This window comes from Geotrypetes seraphini, chromosome 2 (assembly GCF_902459505.1).
Source record: "Geotrypetes seraphini chromosome 2, aGeoSer1.1, whole genome shotgun sequence".
NCBI classification, from domain to species: domain Eukaryota; kingdom Metazoa; phylum Chordata; class Amphibia; order Gymnophiona; family Dermophiidae; genus Geotrypetes; species Geotrypetes seraphini.
This window is the reverse complement of record NC_047085.1, coordinates 525,575,492-525,600,535: the sequence shown is the minus strand read 5'-3', so window position 1 is coordinate 525,600,535 and position 25,044 is coordinate 525,575,492. Positions and strand designations below refer to the sequence as shown.

Below are 25,044 nucleotides of genomic sequence, written 5' to 3'. Positions count from 1 at the left end.
CAGCCTTTTTCTCTGGTGTTAATTTTTCTGGAGTTGGTGGATCAGGTTTAGTGCGTTTTAGACCTGCAGTTGAGCTGGGTGTCACATCCATCTTACACGGCTTCGACGCTGACATTCTCTGCTATCCGTATAACTAAAACAGTATTCACTTTAATTAAATAATATAAGACTGGCTTTCAAAAATAGGAAAATAAAGGAGGAGAACAAGATTCAGGCATCCATCTTGTCTAGAGCTCGGACACGCCCCCCCGATATCTATGCCTCCAATTTCACTACAAACCGGCACGGAGAAAATGCCAGTGATTTTTATGGCTCCTTCCCCTCAGGGCCCTGCTTCTGTTCCAGCGGGGGAGGGAAGTGCCATTCCAGCTCAACTGGCTGCACCCCAGCATTGGCAGCAATCAATAATATCCCAGGTAAGTGTTGGGACGTGGGTGCTTTCAGCGGCTAATAGGAAAGCCACACTGGGACGTTGGTTCCCACGCAGGGACTCTGAAGGCTGCACCGTTGAGAAGATTTTATTGGGCCACGTTCTTCTTCTCTTGTTCCCTCCCCTCGGGGCCATATTTTGACTCTGCAAGGTGATGGAATCCTATTGCTGCCATCACAGCAAGTAAAAAAAGGGAAACTCTATATTATTAATACTTATAATTTGATAATTATTAACTAAGTACCCAGAAGCTCCTGCTGCTGAATTTTGGTACTGGCATATTAGACAGAGAGTTTGAATTCATGAGTGGCAGTGGCTTTTTTTTATTATCTTATTGGGGAAATGCCTCTGAAGAAGTTGGTGGGTTCTAAATGTGGTGGAAGTTCCAAAAAATACTAATAATAATTATTTACAAGTCTTGACGGAGCAACTACCCTCCTACACTCAGTTGCACAGATGGTTGCGGAGAGCTCGTGGTGGGCTATGTCTCCAGTTTCAGAACCATTGGATATGGAGAAATCTGACAGCAAACCAGTATCCTTCAGCCACTGTGTCTTCCTCTGTGTATATGTGTGTGTCTGTCTCTATTGATTGATGCCAATAAAGTGACTTTGCTGCTGTATGACTCTCCCATGAGATGTTCCTCTCTAATATCACTGCTCTCATTCTTCCCTTTAGGTTAATGTTTCGGTAAGTCCAAGCTTTTGTTTTTCTGAACTATTGCCAAAGTCAAAAGTATTGAATTGGTGTTATTGTATCAGAAAATCTTGCTCTTTGTAGCCACTGTGTCTACCTCTGTGTGCATGTCAGTGTCTGGGTTCATATCTGTGTCTGTATGTCTTATTATATGCGTGTTTACCTCTGTGTGTATGTGCATTTATGTTTGACAGAAACCCAAGGTACAGCTACACCAGTGGTTCCCAAACCTGTCCTGGAGGACCCCCAGGCCAGTCGGGTTTTCAGGATAGCCCTAATGAATATGCATGAGAGAGATCTGCATATAATGGTGGTGCCAGGCATGCAAACCTGCTCCATGCATATTCATTAGGGCTAGCCTGAAAACCCGACTGGCCTGGAGGTCCTCCAGGACAGGTTTGGGAAACACTGAGCTACACGATGGGAGGGTTGTCATTGAATGAGAGTACCCAAGAAAGGGACTTGGAGGTATTAGTGAACAAGACAATAAAGTTTCAAGTTTCAAGTTTTATTAAATTTGATAAATCGCTTATTACATACTAAGCGAGTAACAATTAAAAATATATTATATACAACCTTAAGAAGGGGGGTAAGAATCCACTAACAGACAATTGTAGCGGAGCCGGTACCTGTGTTTTCACGCTAGCCCGGCCACACTCACATATGCGCTGCTCCGACGTGCCTCCCTAGACGGAGGGAGGTCCTGCTGGATAATATGCACTGTCTGGTCAGCAAATCAAAAAGACAAAAATGAGTCACTTCTTTAATCCTTAAACTTCCCCTTTATTAGGTGGTATGATTAAGGTGCATTCTCCGATAGAGTGACACCCTCTTATAACACAATCCTTTATATCAGAGAACTCAGGCTAGGATGGCTCAAAACAAAAGAGGCCAACCGGGACCTTTAGTCAGGTAAGTAATCATAAACATAAATCTTCAATCACAAAAAAAAAAACATTCACCAGTTCTCTTTAGTGGCACACAAAGTCCATAAGCAGAGCATTGCTCCAAAAGAACTAATGCACAAGCCTTAAACTCCTTCTGGCTTGTTTCCCAGCCAGCCCAACTGGAGCTGCTGGGGGAGGGGAAGGAGCTCAGCGAATCCACTAATTAAATAATCTGATTTTCAGACTTGCCACTAATGGCCCCACTAACCCAACCTGATGTACAGTGGATTCTCCCCCCAAACTGCCTTCCCTCAAGACTTTCACCATCCAACAATCCCAGCCAGCTTAACTATAGCTGACACCATTACACTTGCAAACAAAGAAAAAGGAAAACGTTGTTTTTTTTTTCCTTCCTGCTTCTCCCAAGCAGGACAGGTGTTGCTAGCACAAGTCCTTCAAAGGCATCCAGGAATCAAACACCTTTTCCCACACAATGCAAATCCCAAACCCAGGAGGCTCATAAACTTTACAACTCCCAGTCCTGCCACTTAGCTGATTTCCATCTGCACATCTTCAGGCAGACTGAAAGTTTCTCCAAACTCCATAGCCTCCTCACTGGGTAGCTGGTTGGCCAAAGGGTCTGTGTCAGGCTCCTGCATTTCCCAGTCCCGAGACTCAGTAACACCTTCAGCAGGAGAGACCCTTTTCAGGGCTGGCCCCGGATAGACTGCCTCCCTCCCTTTCAGAGCAGTCTCTAAAGTACACAGGGGAATCTGACCTGCCCTTGGAGGGGGAGGAGCTTTCTGCCGATTTCCCCTAGCTGACTTTGGGAGCCTAATCATTCCCTTCAGCTGGGGAAAGCCAGGGAGAAGGAAATCTCTCTGGGGCTGTTGCAAGCTGTTCTCAACCTCCTCTTCTCCTCCCTGGAGATCAGCCCCGACTGAATTAAAGGGCAAGCTAGGATTTCCCTTAGGCTTGGTCACAATCCTATCCCCATGGTTAGCCCTCTGAATCCCTGGGACAGGTTTAATTAGCTCCTGCCCTGGTGCAAGAGGCACTTTAGGGATAGGACTGTGACACAATACAGACAAACTGCGGTACATGGGGAAGGAACAAAGGTGGCTAAAAGTTACAAAAATGCTGTTTCTCAGGAGAGAAGAAAGCGAAAACAAGTAGAGGAAAAAACGTTAGGATTGGGGTTTAAAAAATTGTTTTAAAAAGTAAATGACGCTTTACAATGAAATATTTTATGATCAAATTAAACTGGTTTAAAAGAAGAATATGTTTTAAATATTAAAAGATGCTTTAAAAAGGAATGTTTTTAGGTTGGTTTTAAATAAATTCAGATCTTTAATTTCTCTGATATATAAGGGGAGCGTATTCAAGGTAAGAAAGGCGTCGGCATAGTGCGTTAAGAAAGCGAAAAGAATGCTAGGTATAAGCAAGCAGGGTATTACAACCAGAACGAACGAAGTTATCCTGCCTTTGTATTGGGCGATGGTACGCCCACATCTGGAGTACTGCGTCCAATATTGGTGGCCGTACCTAAAAAAGAATATGGCGATACTCCAGAGAGTTCAGAAGAGAGTGACATGTTTGATAAAAGGTATGGAAAACCTTTCATACACTGAAAGATTGGAGAAACTGGGGCTCTTTTCCCTAGAGAAGCGGAGACTTAGAGGGGATATGATAGAGACTTACAAGATCATGAAGGGATATGATAGAGACTTACAAGATCATGAAGGGCATAAAGAAAGTGGAGAGGGACAGATTCTTCAAACTTTCAAAAACTACAAGAACGAGAGGGCATTCAGAAAAATTAAAAGGGGACAGATTTAGAACCAATGCTAGAAAGTTCTTCTTCACCCAACGGGTGGTGGACACCTGGAATGTGCTTCCAGAGGGCACGATAGGACAGGGTACGGTATTGGAATTCAAGAAGGGATTGGACAATTTTCTGAAGGAAAAGGGGATAGAAGGATATAGATAGAGGGTTACTATACAGGTCCTGGGCCTGATGGGCTGCTGCGTGAGTGAACTGCTGGGCATGATGGACCTCTGGTCTGACCCAGCAGAGGTATTACTTATGTTCATATGTTCTATTGACTGATCCCAATAAAGTGACTTTGCTGCTTTGTGAGTTTCCCATGAGAAGTTCTTATCTAAAATCACAGCTCTCATTCTTCTCTTTAAAATCTCACCTTATCTGATTTGGTAAGCCCAAACTTTTGTTCTTGTTCTTTGCTCTTATCAAATATTGATGTAAAATATATTTATTTGGTGTTACTAAATAAGAAAACACTTGCTCATTGTAGCCACTGTGTCTATCTCTGTGTTCATGTATGTGAATTATGTGTGTCTGCATTTCTCTGTATTTGTGACTATTAAAAAAGGGATGGTTAACAAGACTAAGATTGATATAATGCCTCTGTATCGCTCCATGGTGCGACTTCACCTAGACGATTGCATTCAATTCGGGTCTAGTTTCCAAGTTTATTCTTAGTTTGATATACTGACCATCACAAGTACAGTGATACCTTGGATTACAAGCATAATCCATTCCAGGAGCATGCTCGTAATCCAAAATGCTCGTTTATCAAAGCGAGTTTCCCCATAGGAAATAATGGAAACTCGCTTTGATACGTTTCCACCCCCCCCCCCACCGAAGCCAGCAGCGCTGCTCCCTCCCAAGAACCAGCATTGCTCCCCCCCCGAAGGCCCCGCCATCGGACACCCCCCCCCCCCGCCGCCATCGGGCAACCCCACCGCCGTGATCGGGCACCCCTCCGCCGTGATCAGGCATCCCCCGCCGCAACCTGAGGTCCCCAGAGCCCTCTTCTTACTTTAATGTAGCACTGGCACATGCACATGCACATGCACATGCTCAAGGCCAATACAGAAGAGGAGGCTGACATGCCGGTGCTACATTAAAGTAAGAAGAGGGCTCTGGGGGACTTCAGGTTGCGGCGGGGGGTTCCCGATCACGGCAGGGGGGTGCCCGATGGTGGCGGGCGAGTGCCGGATCGCGGGGGGAGGGTGCTGGTTCGCGGGTGGGGGCGCTCGCAAATCGAGGCGCGCTCGGTTTCCGAGGCACTGATTTTGCGAATGTTTTGCTCGTCTTGCAAAACACTCACAAACCGGTGCACTCGTAAACCGAGGTACCACTGTATCTGGTCAGTTTACAGTATTAAGAATTTTTGCAGCGGATGTGCAGTGGCATTGCGTTCCAAAGGGAAGGAGCCGTTATGGAAAAAAATGGAATTTCTGGTGTAGTATAGATCTTTGATTGAGGGAACTGTTAATAGATTTTGGTTGGAGGATCTAAGGACCCTAGATGGAGCATGTGGGATAAGATATTTGTCCAGGAAAGTAGGAGAGTTTAAGGGCTCCTTTTATTGAGGTGTGCTACGGGGGTTAGCACGTCGGATATTTCATCACATGTTAACCTCCGCAGCACACCAAAAAAATAACGCCTCATCAATGGAGGCATTAGCGACTAGCGCGGTAGGCGGTTGAATGCGCAGTATTCCGCGTGTTAACCGCCTATCACAGCTTGATAAAAGGAGCCCTAAGTTTGAAGACTAGTAAAAGTATTTTATATGTTGTTCTATGTGAATCTGGTAGCCAATGAAGAAGTGGGGTGACCAAGGTGGTAGCCACGAAGAAGTGGGGTGACGTGGTCATAATTTTAGCTTTGTAAATGAGTTTAACTCCAGTATTTTGTATCAGTTGAAGTCGGCGGGTGCTTGAAAAGGTTCAAAGAAAAGCGACCAAGATGATAAAGAGGATGGAACTCCTCTCGTATGAGGAAAGACTAAAGAGGTTAAGGCCTGGAAAAGAGACGGCTGAGGGGAGATATGGTTGAAACCTTCAAACTCCTGAGAGGAGTAGAATGGGTACAAGTGGATCGATTTTTCACTCCATCAAAAATTACAAAGACTCAATGAAGTTACAGGGAAATACTTTTAAAACCAGAGGTTCTGGCAAGAGCGGATAGTGTAGCTGGTTTTAAGAAAGGTTTGGACATTTTCCTAGAGGAAAAGTCCATAGTCTGAAAAGCCCTAGATGCTTTAGCCTTTCCTCATTGGGAAGTCACTCCATCCCTTTTCTCCTCCCATCTCGTTTCCAGTGTGTCAGTCTATTTATGTTGCCTTTTATATTATTATTTTTTTCTAATTTTAGATTTGTATTAGTTTTAATTTTAAAATTTAAGGTATTTTTTAAAACTCTTGCTAGATGTACATCTTCTTATGAGTGGCATAGAATGATACGAGTAAGGGTAAACTAGATACTACCAGGGGGTGCACAGGGGGTGCACATCTCCTTATGAGAAGCATAGAGTGATATGGGGAGTAAAACTATGCCAGGGTACACCTGGCGGGGCCTCCGCGTGTGTGGATCACTGGACTTGATGGACCTAGGACAGTGATGGCTAACCTTTTTGAGCCCGAGTGCCCAAACTGCCGCACAAAACCAAAGAATTTCCTCAAAGTGTCAGCACGTCAATTAAACCTTAATAACAAGATTTTAGTATCTAAAAACTCTTTATAAAGTTGCCTGAACTATGTAACATCATTTTTAAAGGTTGGAATCTTTGTATTGTCAGAGAATCAATTTGATTCACAATCCTTTGGTTTTCATTTCAATTTATTGGCAATTTATAATGTTTTAATGATTTCATTCATGGGCCGAATACACACATACTTTTCTCTGTCGCCGCACTCTTTGACCAAAAGATTTGTAAGCCTGCAACCACGTCAAGGTAAACTCTTTCATCAGCTCCCCTCCCTCCCCCTTACCTTTGTGGCCAAGTCAAAATGATCTACCAACAATAAAATTTTAAAAACACAAAGCACGCTGTACGCAGAGAAAATGTTAATTATCATTTATATTCCGCGGGTTTTCAAAAAGGTCAAGGCAGATGACTTTATGCAATGTCACCTCAGTAACAACTATACAAAAATAGACAAATATTCCCCCTCCCTTTTTACTAAACCGCGATAGCGGTTTTTAGCGCAGGGACCTGCGCTGAATACCCCACGCTGCTCTTGAAGCTCATAGGCTCCCTGCGCTAAAAAACGCTATTGCGGTTTAGTAAAAGGGGGCCATAGTGCAAAATATAGACAGCATATATAAATTCTCAAAACGGACACATTTTGATCACTAAATTGAAAATAAAATCATTTTCCTACCTTTGTTAATTTCATCAGTCTCTGGTTGCACTTTATTCTTCTGACTGTGCATCCAATATTTCTTCCCTTTTTTCAGCCTCCTGTATGCTTTCTCTCCTCCAGACCTCATTCCCTCCCCAAACTTTTTCTTTGTTTCACCCTGCCCCTTCTTTCTTTTTCTCTCTCTCCATACCCCCTTTCATTCTGTATGTCTGTCTTTCTCTCTCTCTCCGTGCCCCATTTTTCTTTGTTTCACCCAGCCCTCTTTCTTTTTTGCTCCCTGTCCCCCCCCCCCTTTCTTTCTTTCTCCTTGCCCTCCCCTATGCCACCACCATTGGGAAAATGCTGCCACCACCACTGGGGAATAGGCTGCCACTGCCGCTATCGGGAACAGGCCGGCGCCGAGTTCGCCCTGCTTCTCTTCCCTACGGGGCCAACCAACTCTCGCCACTCGACGTCAATTCTAACATCGGAGAGGACGTTGTGGGCCAGCCAGGCAGCGATTGGCTGGCCCAGAACGTCCTCTCCGACATCAGAATTGACGCGGGTGGCGAGAGTTGGTCGGCCCCACACGGAAAAGCAGGGAGAACTTGGCATCGGCCTGTTCCCAATGGCGGCGGTGGCACTCAAGTGGCTAAAGAGACGCAGTTTGCCAGCCTAGGGAGAACACTGGAGGGTGGCCAGCTGTGCACCCCCTTGGGGCGTAAAACCGGGGCAGACCGCCCCCACCCCCACCTTGGTATGCCACTGTCTGTACCTCACTCCCTCCCTATGACCAAAAATTCTCCTTTCTTCTATTCCCCGTGTACACAACCATCTCTTTCCCTCCCTTCCTCTCTCCCAAGTCTATGCCTTCTGTGTCCAAAAACACATTCCCTCCCCCACCTCAGCATCTCTTTCCCTCCCTTCCTCTCTCCCAAGTTCATGCCTTCTGTGTCCAAAAACCCATTCCCTTCCCCACATCAGCATCTCTTTCCCTCCCTTCCTTTCTCCCAAGTTCATACCTTGTGTCCAAAACGCACTCCCTCTCCCTTTTGTGTTCCCCGTTTGCCTCCCAGCAACTTTCTCAGCAAAATGTAGCTTGAGCCGTGTAGGCTTGTCTTCTATTTCCTGCCTGTCCCGCCGCGCACACATAGCCGACCAGAAGTCTTCCCCGACGTCAGCGCTGACGTCGGAGGGCGGGCTTTGCTTAAGCCCGCCCTCCGACGTCAGCGCTGACGTCGGGGAAGATTTCAGATCGGCTGTGTGAGCTGCAGGGCAGTCGGAGTAGAAGACGAGCCTTGCGGCTCGAGTTATATTTAACCCCACGGGTCCCCCATCGTCCCCGTTCAGCTCTCTCTCCTGTGCACCCCCTGGTAGTACTGCCCTGATGGCGGCCCTGCGCATGCCAGCTGCAAGGCCTTCGCGTGCCACAGTTGGCACGCGTGCCATAGGTTCGCCATCGCTGACCTAGGGTCTGATCCAGAGATGGCAATTCTTTAGTTCTTATGTTCTTATGTTCTAATTTCATTTTTCACTTTTATCTGCAGTCTGGAATGTATACCATTCAGTCCAGTTGATTTGCTACTCTTCAGTTTGTCAAACTGGCCCATTAAATCATCCAGAATTATAGAAATTTGGTTGAATTTCTCTGATTCATCAGAATTGAACACCATATCTTGCACCAGTAATTCCTTAAGACAAAAGAACAAAATCCAAAATGTTGCACAAAGGAGATGAAGCAGCAAAACAACAAAAAGATTGTGGAACAGCGCAGATATACCAGTTCCCAAATGACTTAAAACAATCCACAAATGATGTATACAGTCACAAGTGACAAACAAGATAAAGCCAAATAACACAGGCCGAGTTCTGCCAAAGTAAAATGCCTTCCTGAAAGGTCTTATAGGGTCCTTGGCTGTCTTAAATATAAAACCGTGATAGTCAAAAAAATCCATGCAGTTGAAGAAGCTACAAATAAAGAGCACAGGACAGAAGCTCCAATGCAGGGGTGGACAACTCTGGACCTCGATGGCCGAAATCCAGTCAGGTTTTCAGGATTTCCATAATGAATATGCATGAGATCTATTTGCATGCACTGCTTTTAATGCATATTAATTGGGGAAATCCTGAAAACCTGACTGGATTCCAGCCCTCGAGGACCAGAGTGGCCACCCCTGCACCAATGTAAGCTATCTTGATACCAGCCTACTGTTATCAAGTTATTTGGCTACTTAATAAACTACAAACGGGTACATCTGATCTTTTGTTCCACAATCCTTTGGTTGCTTTGATTGTTTGTTTTTATTTCTCATTTGATATCCCTCTTCAAACAAAATCTCAAAGCGGTTTTCAATACAAATCACAATGAAAAGAATGCCAATATTAATAGGAAAGATAATACAATCAAACAAGAGACATTCTTACAATCAAAAATAAAAAAATAAAAGCAATATACTATTAAAATGGTTAAAATTAAATAGATTTACTGATGCCATTAATTTCATTCAGAGTTACCCTGAAAAAATGTCTTCCAAAGTGATTTAAATTTGGAAAAGGATTGCTCAGATCTAATATAAGGTAGAAGATTATTCCAAAACAATGGAGAGAGAAAAATTATGCAGAGGAATGTGTTGATTCATAGTGGGCCATGCTTGGGGATGGAAGATCAAGTCTGTTGGAATCAATGTTAACGTGATTGAGTACAAGGTACAGTGAGAGAAGCTAAATTAGAGGGTTGTGAAAGATGAAGAGTTTTAAAGGCTATACACAAACTTTTAAACTGACATCTGTACTGTAAAGGAAGCCATAAACTTTGTGGTACCTTTTGGTGCTATTTTTATTTTGTTGTTTTGGTAGTTTTGAATAAAATCCTGTCCTGATGTCCATTTTTGACCTTTGCACCTCTAAGTCTCTTTTTTTACCATTCTCCTTATCTTATCATAGTCTCTTTTCTTAAACTTAAGTGCTGTTCTATTAGATTTCCTGTGTGAACTTATTCCAGAGATTATATCAAATCTGAAAATTTTATGATAACTCTTATCAAGTGGCAACAACACCGTTACCTCCTTCACCAATTCATAGGCTCCACTAAGAACTAGACCTAGAATGGCATCACCTCTTGTCGGTTCCTGAACCAGCTAATCCATAAAGCAGTCTTTGATTTCATCAAGGAATTGTATCTTCCTAGAATCCTTTGATGATACATTTACCCAGTCAATATCTGGGTAGTTCAAACCTCCCATTATTACTCTGTTACCCAGTTTGATTGCCTCCCTAATTTCTTGTTCTTTCTAGCCTCTGTGTCTATCTCTGTGTAAATTTGCGTCTCTGTCTCTGTATTTCTGTGTGTCTCTGTCTCTGTCTGTGAGCATATGTGTTTCTAGCTCTATCGATTAATGCCAATAAAGTGACTTTGCTGCTCTGTGACTTTCCCATGAGAAGTTCTCTAAAATCACTGCTCTCGTTCTTCCATTTAGGATGACATTACAGTGGTGCCTCACACAACGAACTTAATCCGTTCCAGGAGCAAGTTTGTTATGTGAAACGTTCGTTGTGTGAAACGCGTTTTCCCATAAGAATACATGTAAAACAAAATAATTCGTTCTGCAGCCCTGTTTTCCCATAAGAATACATGTAAAAGAAAATAATTCGTTCTGCAGCCCTACATTTCCCTCCCTCCACCTCACCTTATATGCAGAGTTTGCCAGCTTTCTTTTTCACCCAGCCGCACGCTTTCAAAAAGCTGTGCACGCGCAGCTGCTGAAGTTGATCAATGTTCTCTTCTCCTGCAACTTCCGGTTTCCGGTTGCGTCAGAGGAGAAGATTGAACAACAGAGCATGCGCGCATGTGCTGCTCTTTGAAAGTGTGTGGCTGGCTGAAAAAGAAAGCCGGAAAACTCGGCATCTAAGGTAAGGTGGAGGGAGATGATGGAACACTGCATTCAGACAGGAGGGTGCTGCTGTTCCCGGCTTCGGCGAGAGTAGTTCCGCCCCCCCCCCGGGCCCCTCGGGCGACTTCGTTGTGTGAAACGAAGTTCGTTATAGGGAGCAAGACAAAAAGTTCGTTATGCGCAGCGTTCGCTGTACGAGGCGTCCGTTATGCGAGGCACCACTGTACTTATATTGTGGTAAGTCCAAGCTTTTGTTTTTCTGAACTGTTGCCAAAGTCAAAAGTATTGAATTAGTGTTATTGTATCAGAAAATCTTTCTCTTTGTAGCCACTGTGTCTACCTCTGTGTGAGTGTGTGTATCTGTGTTCATATAATATATGTTTCCTTTTGCAGTTGTGTTTCTACCTTCTGTGTGTACATCTTTATCTGTGTGTCCATGTCTGTATCTGTGAATATATGTGTGTCTGTCTCTATTAATTGCTGCCAATAAAGTGATTTTGCTGATCTGTGACTTTCCCATGAGACGTTCTTGTCTAATATCACTGCTCTTAATCTTCTCTTTAGGATAAAGCTACTGGTGCTGTGGTAAGTCCAAACTTTTGTTTTTCTGAACTATTGCCAAAGTCAAAAGTATTAAATTGATGTTACTGTATCAGAAAATCTTGCTCTTTGCAGCCACTCTATCTACATCTGTGTGTGTGTGTCTGGGTTCATATCTGTGTCTATATCTGTGGTTATATGTGTGTCTGCCTCTGTGTGTGTGTGTTCATATGTTTGTCTGCCTCTGTTGACTGATCCCAATACAGTGAGTTACTGCTTTGTAACTTTCCCATGAGAAGTTCCTCTCTAAAATAACTGCTCTCTTTTTTCCCTTTAGATAATAATAATAAGAATTTATTTTCTTATATACCGCCCTACCAACAGTTTTGGGCGGTTCACAACAGATAAAGAAAACTGAAACATTTCAGCAAAAAATTACAATTTCATAAAAACAATACTTCATACAGCAGTCAAATACAGCATTAGTTAATATACAGTTTCAAATATTACTAAAAAATAAAAAGTTTAGAAGAATAAAAATAGAACCACATCGTAAAATTAAAATCAAAATTTTTGTTAAATTTTTATTAAATCTTGTCTGATAAAAATTGAATCAAAAATAAATTTGCTTGTAGTTATTCTAGATAAAGATTTAACCTTTCATGACCAGATAAGCTCTGTTGTAAAAGCCTGTTTCCATAAACTTCCTCTCATTCATTCCCTAAACTCATTTCTTGAAACTGATGCAATTACAACCCTCGTTCACTCACTGGTCATCTCTCATTTAGATTACTGTAATCTCTATATAATGGAATCACTCAAAAAGAACTACGTCATCTGCAGCTCATTCAAAACACGACAATTAAGCTTATTTATAAGGTTGAGAAAAATTATCATATAACTCCTCTTCTGTGAAAAGCTCACTGGCTACCCATTACTCACTGTATTACCTATAAAACCTTAATGCTTGTTTACAAAATCAAACTTTCGCATCTCCCATCTTTTCTTGATAAACTCATCATCCCTTTTTGCCCTTCCTGGACTGTTAGATTGGCCGATCAGAATCTACTGACCATACCTTCCATAAAAAGAATTCTACTACACTAGTTAAACTAATTTTTTTATAGTAGCTCCTACTTTATGGAAAGCCATGCCACTTCAACTCCTTCTTGAAAATTCACTCGATAAATTCAGGATTAAACTAAAATCATTTTTATTCAAAGATGCATACCATAGCATTTAAATATTTCCTCCCTAATAACTAGCAAACTAAATACAAACCGCTTCTAAGAAGCAAACCACTTTCCTGATGTCATATCCTCCCCCTCTCTTCCTCTCCTTTTAATTTTTCTTTTAATGATATAATTATCAACTTTCCCTTTCCCCTTCACCCTCAAGCTCACATTCATAATTGTAATTTGTCAATTTAATGTTCACACATCCTCCCCTTATAAAAATTTATTTTTAACTTTTTATTTTTAACATTGTAAACCGGCCAGGTGTCCTTCGATGGTCAGTATATTAAAATTAATAAACTTAAACTTGAACTTTATCAAATAAATACATTTCTAATGATTTCCTTATTTATTTGATAAACAAGAATGTTGATTTTAATTTTATGATGTGGTTCTATTAGATGAACACTGCTAACGATGGGGTAAGCCCAAACTTTTGATATTATTCTTTTTTCTTGTGAACTATTCTAGATGTGACACATATTAAACTGCAACCAGTGTTTATATCTGTCTGTATGTCTGCGTGTGTGTGCTTGTATGTGTGCATGTCTATATCTAACAGCATATTTCTGTCTATAATTCTGTCCTATTTCTGTTTATGTCTGTCTCCCTCTATTGATTGATGCCAATAAAGTGACTTTGCTGCTCTGTGAGTTTCCCATGAGATGTTCTTGTGAGTTTCCCATGAGATGTTCTTCTCTAAAATCACTGATCTCATTCTTCCCTTTAGGTTTCCGTTACTTATAATTTGGTAAGTCCAAACATTTGATTTTCTGAACTATTGCCAATGTCAAAAGTATTGAATTGGTGTTATTGTATCAGAAAATCTTGCTCTTTGTAGCCACTGTGTCTATCTCTGTGTATGGGCTCATTTATCTATCTGTATTTGTGAGCATTTGTGTGTCTATATCAGTGGTTCTTAACCTTGTTGGAGGTACTGAACCCCACCAGTTTCATATGCGTGTTCACTGAACCCTTCTTTATTGAAAAAATAAAATATGATTTTTACAAATTCAAAACATAGGTATACAGTGAGAGAAAAAATAATATCAATTTTGAAAACAAAAAAGTTCTCCTATATTTCGAATAATAATAACATAATAATGAAATTTACTGCAAATCAGTGTGACTTCTGCTGTTGCCTCTCAGAGACCAGTTCAGAAACGCGCTGCTTTATCTTGGCAAGTGCCACTCTCATGTCATTTTTGCAACAAAGTCTGTTCCTTTTCTTCGTTTTTATGTCCAGCATCCTCGAAAAGGATTGCTCGCAAAGATATGTTGTAACAAACGATATGAAAATTTCCAGAGCTTTCTTAGCAATAACAGGGTACGTTACCAATTGTTGACACCAAAACGTTGAGAGCGTTGTTGTTCTGAAGAGTTGCTGTTGAACCTGGCTCTGCTGAATTTCAATGATTTCATCGAGGTATTCATCATTGACATCTGTTGTCTCAACACTAAACGTGAACAGCTGTCTCACCCATGCTGGATATGACTCTTGTAGGGAAGTATCCGTCGAGAGACTTTGTAAGCTCATCTAAGTGCGTGGCAATAGTTTGCTTCAGTTCCGCGGGTACAGAAATGTCTCTGATTCCAGATACATATTTGATCTTACTTACACAGTTGTCTAGCAGGGGAAAGTTTGCGAAGTTATCGTTTTCTGTTCGTCGTTTCCATAATGGTAGCTTTTTTTGAAAAGCTTTCAGGTTTTCTTCCGCTTCGATGATGTTGACCCTGCATCTGCTTATTGAGATGATTGAGAGCTGAAAAGATATCAGCCATGTACGCTAAAATGAGAATGAACTTAGAATTTTTGAAGCAATCTGCATGACAATGTTGCTGCTCTTGCAAAAACAGAGCTAATTCCACTCGCATGGCAAAAACACGATTCAGCACCTGTCCCCGGGATAACCACCGAACGTTAGAATAGTACAGAAGTACCTCAAATTCAGATCCCATTTCTTTACACAGCTCCTTGAAGATGCGGTGCTTCAGAGCATTATTTCGCACATAGTTCACGCATTCCACAACAATTTTTAAAACTTCTGCCAGTTTTGGAGGCAAGGTTTTTATTGCCAATGCATGCCTGTGCAGAATGCAATGCGTAACAATGATGTGTGGTGCATCGGCATTCACTTGCGCACCAAAACCGGACTTTCTTCCGAGAATGGCTGGAGCTCCGTCCGAACAAACTGCAGAAACCATATCCCACGAAAGATTGTTGTCTTTGAAGAAGTCATCCACAAGTTTCTTCACAGCAGTTGCCTTAGTTGTTGTTGTAAGAGGCTTACAAAATAAAAAATCTTCCTTTATCACGTCGTCTTTCACATAGCGCACGAATACTGCAAGCTGGCTTAGATTGGAAACGTCTGTGGTCTCGTCGAGTTGAAGGCTAAATTTTGCCGGGCTTGAAATCAGATCTGCAACTACTTGAGCCAAGATGTCTTTGCTCATGTCCTCTATTCTGTTGCTGATGATGTCATTTGAAAGAGGAATTTCAGATAACTGAACTTCAGCCGCTTTTCCCAGCATGATATTCGCCATCTTCAACACAGCTGGTTTTATGAGTGTTTCACCAATGGTGTGTGGTTTGCCCTGCTTTGCGATCAGGTAAGCAACTTTGTACGATGCTGTGAGGATCGGTTTGTTGATGGGTACAAAGCCGAGAACAGGCAGAGTAGCCTTTTCATCGAATCTTGTTCTCTTCACCTTGAATTCAGCGAGCGTTGTGTTTTTGTATTTTACATCTCCATGCAGCTTAAGGAAGTGTTCCCTTAGTTTTGCCGGAGCTAGACTAGAATTACTCAACTTGGCATTACAAATCATGCAATTAGGACGCTGACTCCCATCACGTTCCGTTATACATGTGAATCCATATTGTACATATTCGTCCGACCACTTTCGTATTTTGCTCGACATAGTTAGTAAGGGATTAAAATATTAAGATAGGTATCGCATGACGTACCATCACAACAGTTACAATTCGACTACTGTGCACATCAAATCCCCTGCAGCACAGATAGGCCAAGCTATGTTGCGTGATCACCTGCAGCCAATTATGGACAAGCGGGGCGTATCATCACGAATCATAAGCGCTTCGAATCATCTATCAGTTAAATCACAAATTTTGATCAGGAATTGATTGATGTATATAAGGCGTTAGTTACAGATTGATAGATCAAGAAACCGAGTACACGATCAGTCTTGATCAAAATCACTGAATAACTGATAGATGATTGAACGTGACCGAAGCGCTATATGAGTCGGAGGTGTGTTTTGACCTCCGCCGAACCCGCGAGACTGACTCACCGAACCCCTGGGGTTTGGTTGAACCCAGGTTAAGAACCACTAGTCTATATGTTTGTCTGCCTCAATCGATTGATGCCAATAAAGTGACTTTACTGCTTTACTACTATTTATTATTATTTCTATTGCACTGAAAGGCATACATAGCAAAGTACATTTTAACATACAATAGACAGTCCCTGCTCAGAAGAGCTTGCAATCTAATTTAGACAGGACATTTCAGTGTTGGGGAGATTATGGTAGAGGAAATGATACAGTGGGTCTAGGTATCTGATAGCAGTGTGCGGGAGTTGAGTGGGCCTTTAGCTTGGATTTGAATACTGATTCAGGCAACCTGTTCCAGGCATATGGTGATAGAAGAAAGAATGGACAGAGTCTGAAGATGGGTACGGATAAGAGAGGCTTGCCTGATGAACAGAGATCACGGGGGGTGGGGAGCATAGGGGAGATTAGTGAAGACAGATATGGGGAGCTTCAGAGTGAATGCACTTGTAAGTCAGCAAGATGAGTGTCCCCCTCCCACCGCTGCAGTCAGTGGGAGAGAATGTGTGAGAGAGAAAGTATATATATATATAACATATTAGATCACAACATATGTAATAATCATCAAGTCCAAGAATATTCAGTACAACCTCTTCTAAAAATTACTTTAAGTAGAGTTCAAATTAGAAATGCACAAAGCACGTAACAGATGACCTGAAAACGCTGTTCCTATATATGAAGGAGAATAGGAATTTTGTAACTAAATCATTCAGTCTTGTGTCAGCAGGAAATACTAACAAGCATCATTCCAGCCTTAAAATAAATGTAAAGAAATAAAACAAACTCAGTTTGTCTGATTATAAAAGTTAATCTGGTATGCAATATCTAATACAGGGGTGTCCGATGTCGGTCCTCGAGGGCCGCAATCCAGTCGGGTTTCAGGATTTCCCCAATGAATATGCATTGAAAGCAGTGCATGCACATAGATCTCATGCATATTCATTGGGGAAATCCTGAAAACCCGACTGGATTGCAGCCCTCGAGGACCGACATTGGACACCCCTGATCTAATACATTGTCTGAAGGGATACTTGCACTAAAAATAACAAATAATGCAAAAGGAAATAAGCTTTAGTAATCTACCACACACACACAGATGCTCAGTTCCTCTCTAGTAGATTCATGAAAGACACACTGTTTAGAACAGTGGTCTCCAACTCAAATCCTTTACAGGGCCACATTTTAGATTTGTAAGTACTTGGAGGGCCTCAGAAAAAATAGTTAATGTCTTATTAAAGAAATGACAATTTTGCATGAGTGCCTCAATATATAGAAGAAAAAAATCCAAACCCTATGTTTTTTTCTTGACCACAGCTTAGGCCATGGCTACTGGATAGAATCACTCTCTTTAGTTGCTCTATTCAGTTGGACATAGGGGTTGTTTCTCTCATTGGCAGGACATGCCTTTGACATTCTGAATTCATTTCAATTTGATGCAATCTACTACATTAGCTTTCATCTCTTCTATTTACTACCTCAGCACTTTGGAGGTTTTTCCACACTTACAGAGAAACATGAAGCCTGAGAATACCTTTATCTATCCATTCAGGCTTCATGATGTTCTAACTCCTGAGAAAACCTTGATTCCCTTCTCCAAATTAAGAGTTTTTCCGAACTCATCCCAGATTCTTTCCTACACTTGGTAAGGATTTTCATTTACACCAATCTATTACTTTATCATCGTCGTTTCTTCCTTTGCATTCCTTTCCAGCAGACCAAGGTCTCCATGCTTTTATGTTTTTACCTCTAGGCAACTACTCATTTCGCCAACCAAATCAGCTCTTCGTTTCCTCTACATCAGCTACTGAGGAACACAAGAAAACAAAAAAACAATAAAATGCAATATGATAGCACAGAGAAAGAACTCTCTCTCTCCTCTCCGATAGCACATTGTATTAATTTGTGCTATCCAAGAGCACACCTGATCCCTCCTGTGTCAATTGAGGATCATAGAGAGCGACTTACAGCTTCTGCATGGCAAATTTTCATCTTAATTCCTATTCAGGATGTTTCTGAAGCTGCATTATGGTCCGCAGCGCATCCATTTTTGCTGTGCAAGAGCTCATATTCAACCTCCTGGTGGGGCATCAATTACGAGCTACAGCAGCTCCAATAGTCGACTTGAAATCCACCCCCAATCTAGGGTATTTTCAAACCAGGAACCTAGTCTTCTGTGCATACTTTTACAATGCAGTGCAATTTGGACCACACTTTCGCTCCAGATTTTTGCTTTTAACAATCAGCTTTAGGCAATCTCTTTGAATTATAGACTGTTTTCCACCTCCCATGTGCTTTTTCAGTTTGGGACTCATCCAATGCTTCCAGGTGAGTCTTTCTCCACCAATTTGAACCTTGCAAATATGACACATTCTAATCACAAAATAAAATAAAAAAGGTAAATGCTGCTCAGCCAATCAAATTCAGATCAGGAGGTTCGGAGAATCCCCAGCCCAAGAGCCCTGCTTTTTTTTCCCTTTTGGCTTCCTTTTTTGATTGATGCAGTTTGACTGGTTGAGCAGGCTGCCCACTGAATCCCCTGAAAGCCCTCTCCGCATGCCACTGCTTCCCTGTAAACCCTCCCATAAAACAGCACTTCTCTCCCTTCCCTCCAGTCCCGACCCTTTTTACAGGCCTCCCCCATGCATTTCTATAACTTCTTTCCCTTCTCTCCAGCCATCCCTTGCAGATCTTGCCTCCAGCCATCCTGTAGGTCTAGCAACTCTCATCCTTGCCCCCAGACCCCCCACCACCAATTCAGCACCCCTCTCTCTTATCCCTAGCCCTCCTGCCCACAGATGGAGTACCTCCGTTCCTTGACCCAACCTTTCCTGCAGATTCAGCACCTCTCCCCCTTCCATTTCCATTTCTTACTTACTATCAGTTCTGAAAAGATCTTAAAACCCACTTATTTAAACAATATTACATTACATTACATTAGGGACTTCTATTCCGCCTATACCTTGCAGTTCAAGGCGGATTACAAAAGAGCTAATTGGACATTTCCAGTGAAGTTACAACAGTATTGGGGGTTTTTTTTTTGGTTACAAGGGAGGAGAGGTAGCTGGATTAATTCTGGAAGAACTTGCAAATTGGATATTAAATTGACAGTACGTTACTGTGTGATATAACAATTACAGTTAGAGTACAAATAAGATTACGTTACATTTCAGGGATCTGAATACTTGGTTGGTGTTTTGGGGAGGAAGAGATTATTTAAGTGGAGGTTTTGGGGGAGAATTTATCTAGGAGGAGGGGGAAGGGTTGGGTTAAGATATCTGGATAAATTTTTTGAAAAGTAGGGTTTTGATTTCTTTTCGAAAAGTTTTGAAGTCGCCGTCAACAGGTTGGAGATGGAGTGATTAAGTTTTGCTGCTTGCGTCGCCAGAAGGTTATCAAACAACTTTTTGCGCTGAGTGCCCTTGAGTGGAGGGAAGGCAAAAGGGTTTGGAGTTCTTCTTTGTCTTGAGGTGAGGATCTGGTTTAGGCGGTTGTTTAGATAGGGGGGGCGGAGCCGTTTAATGCTTTGAATAATAGACAGTAGAATTTGAATTGAATTCGTGCTTGCATAGGTAGCCAGTGAGAGTCTAGGAAGGCAGTTGTAATATGATCATATTTTCTCAGGGAGTAGATCAGTCTGAGGGCAGTGTTTTGTATAGTCTGAAGTTGTTTTATCCTGTTGGCAGGACAAGGTAGATAGAGGGAATTGCAATAGTCCAGTAGACCTAAGACTAGGGATTGGACAATTAGCCTGAATTGTGCTGGGTTGAAGAATTTTCTTATGTTACGTAGATTTCTCATAATTAAAAAAGCTTTCTGGGATGTTTTCTTGATTTGGGATTGCATTGTGCAGCATCTGTCTATCGTTACTCCTAGGAGTTTGAGTTCGGCTGTATTGGGTATTTGGTGTTTTTAATTTTCAGTTCTGTAATGGAGGGAGTTTTGGCCTTTTCGAGCAGAAGGAATTTTGTTTTCTCTGAGTTTAGTTTCAGTTTGTGGTCTTCCATCCATTTTTCCACTGCATCTAGGGTTATTTCCAGTTTTGCTCTGATGGGTCGAAGGGGAGGAGTATGGTGATGTCGTCTGCGTAGCTGAAGGATGTAACATTTAAGTTATCTAAAGTGGCTCCAAGGGAGGAAATAAAGAGGTTGAACAGCGTAGGTGATAGAGGTGATACTTGTGGAGCTCCACATGGGTTGGACCATGGTTCTGATTTGATATTAGATATAATATACATTATTGATTTTCATATGATCATGTATACTCGTGTGTCTCTGCGCTTGTGCATGTACTGTGTGGATATCTGTGAGCATCTTTGTGCCTCTATTGATTCATCCCTTTGAAGTGACTTTGCTGCTTTTCTCTAGAATCTCACTCTCCTTCTTCCCTTTAGAAAAATGGTCCTAAACCCATACCCGCCAATTTCTTGGTAAGTCCAGACTTTTGTTCTTGTTCTTCTCAACTGTTGTAGATTTCAAAACCGCTTCTTTTTTGGAGTTACTGTGTCAGCAAAACTTGCTCTTTGTAGCAACTGTGTCTAGCTCTGTGTGCATGTATGTTTATGTGTGTCTGGCGTGTATGTATGTGTGCATACTCGTATGTCTCTGCGCGTGTGAATGTACGAGTGTTGCTGTGTGGATATCTGTGAGTATCTTTGTGCCTCTCTTGGTTGATCCCTTTGAAGTGACTTTGCTGCTTTTCTCTAGAATCTCTCTCTCCTTCTTCCCTTGTACCTGGTTTGTTTCTTTTTCTTGCAGAAAGATCTGCGGAGAAACAAGCGCCATTAAAGAAATCCCATGGGACATAATTGCTGGTAAATCCAACTTCCTCTTGTTAGGTATATTAGCAATTTGAGCATAGGTAAAAGACAGAAATTACAATCATTTAGCCACCTCCTTCTCTCTGGTCTATGACATAATCTTTATTAAAATGATCCCACCTGTTGTCAGAAGGTGGCAGTGTTGCTTCCATGAACCCCAACATTATGCAGCTTTGCAGGAGACCTGAGCTTCATAGCCATGGCATATGCATCAACCTGCTGGCTCTGGGAGCAGCCCTGAAGGAAGTGTTTTCTCTGCGTCTGTGGGCACTGCAGAGGGATTGGGGAAAGGAGGTGGAGCAGTGGCTTTCAACCCAGTCCTCAGGGACATCCAGGCCAGTCGGTGCACCCACAATGAATATGCATGAGAGATATTTGCATGTAATGGAGAAAGGGTGTGCTAAATATATGAGGGATCTTCAAAAGGTTTCCACACTTTTAATTTTTTAAACACTATTTATTAAATATCTCAAAAGAAAATTACATCACTCTTCCACATAATCACCCTGTTTTATGATACATTTCTCCCAGCATCCTACTAACTTCTTAAACCATCAGAAAAGAATATAAAAAATATGGAAATATGAAAGTGCAGGAACCTTTTTATTTAAAAAAATTATTTATTCACTTTTATAATTTACATCAAGAACATCAAAAAGTAACACCATTTTGACTTAAATACATCACTTGAAACTCTACAATTCTTTAAATTACATAGAATTATCCTTTCCCTCCCTTCTCTTCAATACCTCATAACGCATATATTGATATAATGATATTAATAATAATACAGTGCAGGAACCTTTTCAAGAACCCTTGTATCTCTTGCAATTTCATTATGGATTTCCTGAAAACTCAACTGGCCAGGTGGTCCCTGAGGACTTGGTCCAAATCCACTGAGGTAGGGGATAAATCTGGCTCTTCTAGCAGCCTCCTTCCCCAGAACTAATCTAGTTCTTCTATGTTAATACAGAGCAGGAGAGAAACCGGTCTTTATTAGAGATCTACCGTATGAACACCAGGAGCATGAAAAAAAGGAAGGAACCATGTAATCCAAAATAAAAATTCTGCATTCAGACCTAAACAGCACCTAATCAATGTGTTCTTGAAGCAACTCCCACTTCAATACTGATCATGATAATCCCTTCAGAAAGATTTTGTATTTTTCTGTCTCAGATTGCCTCTGCTCAGTATTTCCTTGTCTTTTTCTCTCTTCTAGAAGGTCCTGGCCTCGCTATCAGTCAAAGGAATGTGCAAAATGGCCACCGTAGAATCCTCTCTGTACTCTTCTCTTTCATACAAGGGATCTTCTTCCATATCATCTAAAACTTGAAGCCTATTATCTTGTAGAGATGTCTCATGATTCAGCTGTCCCTTGTATCCTTTCCTCAATAAAGTAAAAGCATTCAAATTCCTGGTTCTATGTCCTTCATCTCTTGAGACATGAATTATCACAAGTACAATTACGATATTCCACAAATTCTGTGTGGATTACAGAGAAGAAAGCTGGTCAACCTGAATAAAACATGAATTTGTGCAGACTGGTGAACCCGTTTCCCCCTTTAACCCTGGTTTCTAGGGTAATAGAGAAAGGGTGAGGTTCTTGTCTCAAATATGTAGCCACCCCCTGAGTCAGTGGAAGGGACAGTGGGGTCATGTATCCTGCTTAGGAGATCCCAGAGTTTGAAATCACCCTCCCTCTCCAGGTGGCAAAACATGTCACACACCAGACTGGGCTTCCCAAATACTTATGTTTATTGCTTCATTGGGGAAGCAGCTGTAGATGAAAAGTTATAGTAGACACTGTTTAGTCAAGCAGGTAAATAAAGTCGTCCTCTCAAGATGGATGGCCTAGACTGAAACATCTTGAAAGAATATTGGTAGAAGGAGGTATTAGAGGATCCACTGAGAATCTCCCCCAATTGGTAGATTATACACTTCCATAAATAAATATGTCTCAACAGAGAGCTTGTTATCAAGGCTGAAATAACTGGGGTACAATTTACAGATATCACTTAAATATAAATGATTTCAATTGACCCGATCAATTCGATCCACCCTTTCACTCCGATATAACAGTGTCCCATTGGTTTTCTTCTTTCCACCCTATTATATCTATTTTTTCATTTAGTGCAATATATTCTAACTGTCCCATCTTGTTTCTTAGGCTTCTGACATAAGAACTTGACAATAGCCATACAGGTCAGACCAATGGTCAATCTAGCCCAGCAGTCCACTCAAAGGCCAGCGCCCTAACTGTTCTGACACTCTCTGTTCTCACTGTGACATTTCCGCTCCCCGAGACGGTCATGTCAGAGTGAAACCCCGGACTAAATCCTTTGCCCGAGAACAGAGACTGACCGAGAATGATCAGGCAGGAGATCCTGAAAGCAGAGCTGCCTATTCTGAGCCATCTGAACCTGAGCAGGAGCCAGAATACAGGTTAGCTCCACGGTCCAGTAAAAACCCCAGCTACATTAAGAGGTTTAATCAGGCTCCCAGTGGTATTCTGCCCAGCAACCTGGGGGGGAGCCCAAGAGCACGAAAGCTAGGCACACAAACACCTAGTACAGGGTGTGGCCCAAGGACTCTTAAGCAGCTCTCCAAGGCAGTAAGACAGGCTGCACACGAGGACCTGGCAGGGAAGGTTCTCCGGGCCAGGCAAAGGCCAGACCTCGCTCAGGAACCCATGGAGTGTGAGGATTCCTTTGCTCAGGAGCCAGCAGAGCAGCTGGGTATGCCAGAAAATATGGACAATGCCTGAAGCTGACATCGAGGAAGCCATGGATGTGAGCTTGGCAGCTTCTCACTAAGTACTGCAGGTACGGAGGTGTATAATAATATAGTGTTGAAGATTGATAGAAACTATTTTTGTTTGGTGTGTAAAGCCAAGCTCAGAGCAGTGCTGCACCCCAGCTGTGCAAAAGCCCAGAGAAACTGAAGGAAGTTTTCTGGCTTGCGAAGCAGTTCCCAGGACTTACAGAATTGGGGTAGGAGCCCCGAAGATCTGAGGGTTGGGATTCAGAGGGAGCTTGTTAAAAGCTAAGTAATAAAAGGGGAACCAGCAATTCTGTGGCCCAACAGTGGGAAGGACTGAAACTGATTATTGCTGGAATAACAAGAGCCTGCAGTAAGGCTTTATTTTTTTTTCTTTTCATGATTGAAGTTTGCTTTACCATGTGAAATGTGAGTGCCTGGTGAAGAAACCGGATTTTTGGATTGAAAGTCCAGGACTCAAGAGTATTCTTGAGGTCCTCTTTTTGGGACTAGTGTTGTGTGCTCTTACTGAGACTGTGGTTCAGGGCAGGGTGAAGCCCTAGAACCTTGACTGTGAACTTACCTAACCTAAACACTGCTGTGCTTTCATTGAACTGTTTGAGAGATAAAAATCTGTTTTTTCTTGGAGAAAAAAAAGAAGCTTATGGGCTAGTGCTTCTTTATATGATTTTTGGGTTTCTACTCATTGGGTTTTGGAGACAAATTAAACTTTGGACATTGTTTTTGATCTGACTTGGCTCGCTGTGCTTTATTGTTGCGAAGCCCAAAGTATTGGGACACCAGTGAGGTCTTCCACATTGGGAGCCACGCCAGGGTCGTGCTGCCACCTGTCGGTGGTCTTTCGCAAGCTTCTTGAGACCCCGGCAGGTGACATCACATACTGTGCTTGTATTCAATAACGACCTTATTGCCTGTGTGTGTTCTATATCTTGATGAGGTTGCCTTCATCTTATGCCTTACTGCTGTGCAATTTCTGTCTCTGTAATAATATACATTTCTTGTATCTATTTACAATTTGTTCAGCAGTTGGCAATTTTGCAATTTTTTTTAGTTCATTCATTTTTATTTGTTGTTAGTTATCAAACAGGTTATACAAAAAAAGAACAATAGGGATAGTTAATGTACAACCAGAATAGTTTTATAAGAATAAATGTATGGATATGTTAACAAAATAATGTATGAATTCAGTAAAATAATACATATGACAAGGTTACATTAATAGGGCATGACAGCTACTTCCAATAACGCATCCCATGTTTTTCCAAAGGAAT

The 25,044-nt window shown here is 41.9% G+C and overlaps 1 long non-coding RNA gene across 1 annotated transcript in view; it reads left to right on the top strand.

The window, feature by feature from the left end:
* The first annotated feature begins 894 nt into the window (after positions 1 to 894).
* Positions 895 to 25,044, top strand: part of LOC117354754 — a 739,456-nt gene continuing 715,306 nt past the window's right edge. Inside the window, exons 1-4 of the long non-coding RNA XR_004538240.1 lie at positions 895 to 1,120; positions 11,621 to 11,641; positions 13,562 to 13,582; positions 20,570 to 20,605. This is a non-coding gene — a long non-coding RNA (uncharacterized LOC117354754). The remainder of the gene's footprint in view (positions 1,121 to 11,620; positions 11,642 to 13,561; positions 13,583 to 20,569; positions 20,606 to 25,044) is intronic.